The 4,122-nt window shown below is 39.7% G+C and overlaps 1 pseudogene; it reads right to left on the bottom strand.

The window, feature by feature from the left end:
* Positions 1-2,979: 2,979 nt before the first annotated feature.
* Nsa2-ps21 (NSA2 ribosome biogenesis factor, pseudogene 21) lies at positions 2,980-3,917 on the bottom strand (annotated as a pseudogene).
* Between the last annotated feature and the right edge of the window lie 205 nt (positions 3,918-4,122).

The raw sequence follows: 4,122 nt of genomic DNA, 5'->3' as shown, positions 1-4,122 counted from the left end.
CCGGTTATGGGGACAGAGTGTTCTGCTTTCGGGCGTGTAGTTTTTCCTCTCTACAGGTCTTCAGCTGTTCCTGTGGGCCTGTGACTTGAGTTCACCAGGCAGGTGAACTCAGCAGAAACGTTGGTCTTATCTGTGGTCTAGAGGCTCAAGTTCGCTCGCGGGGTGCTGCCCAGGAGCTCTCTGCGGCGGCAGCAACCAGGAAGATCTGCGCCGCCGTTTCCGGGAGCTTCAGTACACCAGGGTTCCAGATGGCGTTTTGTGTTTTCCTCTGGCGTCCGAGATGTGTGTGCAGAGTGCAGTCTCTTCTGGTTTCCCAGGCGTGTCTGCCTCTCTGAAGGTTTAACTCTCCCTCCCACGGGATTTGGGTGCAGAGAACTATTTATCCGGTCTGTTTCCTTCAGGTTCCGGCGGTGTCTCCGATACTGTCTCTTACTTTGCAGTCCGGATTAGCTTTGAATACATAGTTCTTCTGCCTCAAGCAATTCAAACAATATCTATCCAATAATCCAGTCTTACAGAAAATACTACAAAGAAAAGTTCAACCCAAGAAGGATAACTACATCGAAGAAAACACATGAAATAAGTAATTACATACAAGCACAAACAAGGAAATCACACATAAGCTCACTCCCCCCCCCATTCTCTCTCACATACACAGCACCACCACCACCACTACCACCATCACTACCATCACCAAAATAACAGGAAATAACAATCACTGGACATTAATATCTCTCAACATCGGTAGACTCAATTACCCAATAAAAAGACACAGGCTAAAAGAATGGGTGTGAAAACTGGATACAAGAAACACACCTCAGCCATACTGATAGACATTAGCTCAGAGTATAGGGCTGGAAAAAAAGTTTTCCAAGCAAATGGACCCAAGAAGAAAGCTGGAGTAGGCATTCTAATAGCTAATAAAATAAACTTTCAACTAAAATTAATCAAAAGAGTCAGGGAAAGACACTTCATAGTCATCAAAGGAAGAATCTACCAAGATGATATCTTAATTCTAAGCATTTATGCCCCAAACACAGGGGCACCTACATTTGTAAAAGAAACATTGCTATAGCTTAAACCACACATTAAACTCCACACACTAATAGTGGGAAACTTCAACAGCCCACTCTCACCAATTGACAGGACATCCAGATTAAAACTAAACAAAGAAACAATAAAAATAATAGACATTACAAATCAAACGGACCTAACAGACATCTATAGACTATTTCACCCAAAACACGAAAGAATATACCTTCTTTTCATCAACTCCCAGATCCTTTTCCAAAACTGACCATATAGTCAGTCACAAAGCATGTCTCAGTAGATACAAGAAAATTGAAATAATGCCTTGTATCTTATCAGACCACCATGGATTAAAGCTGCATTTCAACAATGGCAGAAACAACAGAAAGTCTACACACTCATGGAAACTGAACAACCCTCTATTCAATGATCTTTGGGTCCAGGAAGAAAGAAAGAAATTAAAGGATTCTTGGAATTTAATGAAAATGTTGACACATCATACCCAAACAATGAAAGCAGTGCTAAGAGGAAAGTTCATAGCACATAAAGAAATTAGAATGTTCTTATATCAGCAATTTAAAAGAACATGAAATTATGACTGCCTCTCATGACTTCATTTGGGGGTTACAGTGTTTTGTTGAGGGGAGATCATGATGTCCTATATCTGGATACAGTTTTTTTTCTTATCAAAAAATAGTGAAAAACAGTTGTCTAAACATCTTATTTGGCTATAAGTATAATGTCCAGGGAATGTAATGTATTTAACCATTAAAGAACATTACAATAATTTTATTTTTTGGTTATTGTCTTAGTTAGGGTCTTACTGCTGTGAACAGACACCATGCCCAAGGCAAATCTTATAAAAACAACATTTAATTGGGCTGGCTTACAGGTTCAGAGATTCAGTCCAGTATCATCAAGGTTGAAGCATGACAGTGTCCAGGCAGGTATGGTGCAGGAGGAACTGAGAGTTCTACATTTGAAGGCTGCTAGCAGAATACTGACTTCCAGGCAGCTAGGATGAGGATCTTAAAGCCCACATCCACAGCGACACACCTACTCCAACAAGGCCACGCCTACTCCAACAGTGCCACACCTTCTAATAATGCCACTTCCTCGGCTGAGCATATAGAAGCCATAACAGTTATACTTTCCTGCTGGTGTTTAATGCCACACAGGTGCCCAAAATTAATCTGTCAATGTCACTTTAGGATCTGGTTTTCAGGGGTTACTTAAGTGTAATAGGAACCTCTGTTCTTCTAGCCTTCCTTTAAAAAAATTATTATTTTTTAAATCACAAGTCTCCATGGCTTTCCTGAACAAAAATCAAGTAATTTCTCCCAGTTACAGAACATTCTTTAGAGATGCCTCCAGGTACTACTTGACCTTGAAGGACAAGAGGGAAAATGTTCTCCATTTTAGTCCCTCTGAGAACATTAGTATAGCATTCACATGTTGATATTGAAGACCCAGAAGGTCAGTTATACCAGTCTGGTACTTTTAATTACTTGGACAAAAACTAAACACTTAAATATGCTTTGATTACACATACATTTTTTGTTTGTTAATCCAGTTCTTGTAATTATTATGAAGGATGGACCAATAACTGTTGATTTAAGCAGAGACTTGCCATCAGACTTTGTGCATATTTTATATAAGTTGCTCAGACATTTGTAAGTTCCTTAAGTTTTCAGGCTTTCTTTTCCATTCTGGAAAAACATCTAGCCATCTTATGGAACATCAAAACATTACCATTGCTTTAATAAGAGAAAGTTGAACCCAAATGACATACATAATAAATTAATATTTATTATGTGGATACTATTAAACTATGAGGATTAGAAAGTTCCCAGGTAAACGTTATAGAAAACACAAGATTGTCTTTATATAGTACCTAGAGTGATCTACTATAACTGTGTTTTTGCTTTTTTATTTTTTTCTTTAAAATTGGGCAGTGTTTTATTTTCATTTGCAATTTAATAAACACTTCTTGATGACTGCACATGGGGTAAGGCTGATTGGTAGTTCAGAAAGATCACAGCGATGGTGTTTTCCTGACACTGTAGTCTTCCATAGTGAGTGGACTTGTATGATGTCACTGTCAAACCAGCAAGACTGCATTTATGCACCCATCATTTTCAGGATTGTTGGTAACTTGAGCATACTTTCCCCAAATCACCTTGCCTCCTTGTGTTACAAGGCCCAGCTCGTTCACATTCACTTTAATGACTGTGCCTTTGGTGATCACACCCAGGATTGTATGTAATGGGGAGGATGGATTCTTTTTCACACCGAGTATAGGCAGGCAAAAGGTAGCTTTCAGCTCAGGGTGTGTGACATGGGTTTTTTTTGAAACATAGACCCATTGGCCTAATGAACCTTTCATATTTAGGTGGTTTTCTTGCAAAACCATCACCAACAAAGCAGACTTTTGTAACCATTCTCTTCCATGCCTTCTTTTTTCTTTTTCCTGTTCGAATAACTTTTAATACTTCTGTATCTCCTTGGGCACCAACTTTGGGTAGAGGGACCTCCCATTTCCCCCCTTTTCTTTCCGTTTCTGCTTAATCATGTTGTAAAGTACTTTTGCTCTCGACTGCCCCTCTCTGTCCAGCAGGTAGACAGGGACTGCTCCCTGTGGAGTCTTCTACTCATCCTTCTGCTTGGTGTTTCCCTTTTCATGCATCTTAATGGTCGTTTTCATTTGTATTTTTCGGCATGGCGCTGTTTATGGTAGAGCTTAGCCTTCAGGCCGATCATTTTTTTTTGCCTACTTTGAACATTCATGGGCCTCCCGACCTTCTTTCTTCCTCTTTTTCTCATGGTAGTCCAAACGATATCCATATCGTTTGCGGTGCAATTCAATATATTCATTTTGTGGCATGATAACAGCCATGGAGCAGCTGTCCACGACCTTCCGGGTTCCAAAAACTTCTTAATTCCTGGGTATCACTAGTCCACGAGCATGTGCTTTTGCTTTTGCATGAATGTAAAAAAACAAAACCAGGGCTTTCTATCACGAGACAAATGAGAGGCACAGTTCTGTACTTTTTGATTGTTTTCTCTTTCACCTTTCTCCCTGTCACAGACTAA

The sequence above is a fragment of the Rattus norvegicus genome, chromosome X, assembly GCF_036323735.1.
Source record: "Rattus norvegicus strain BN/NHsdMcwi chromosome X, GRCr8, whole genome shotgun sequence".
NCBI lineage: Eukaryota > Metazoa > Chordata > Mammalia > Rodentia > Muridae > Rattus > Rattus norvegicus.
Note: the sequence above shows the minus strand (reverse complement) of the source record. Positions and strands in the feature narration are given on the sequence as shown.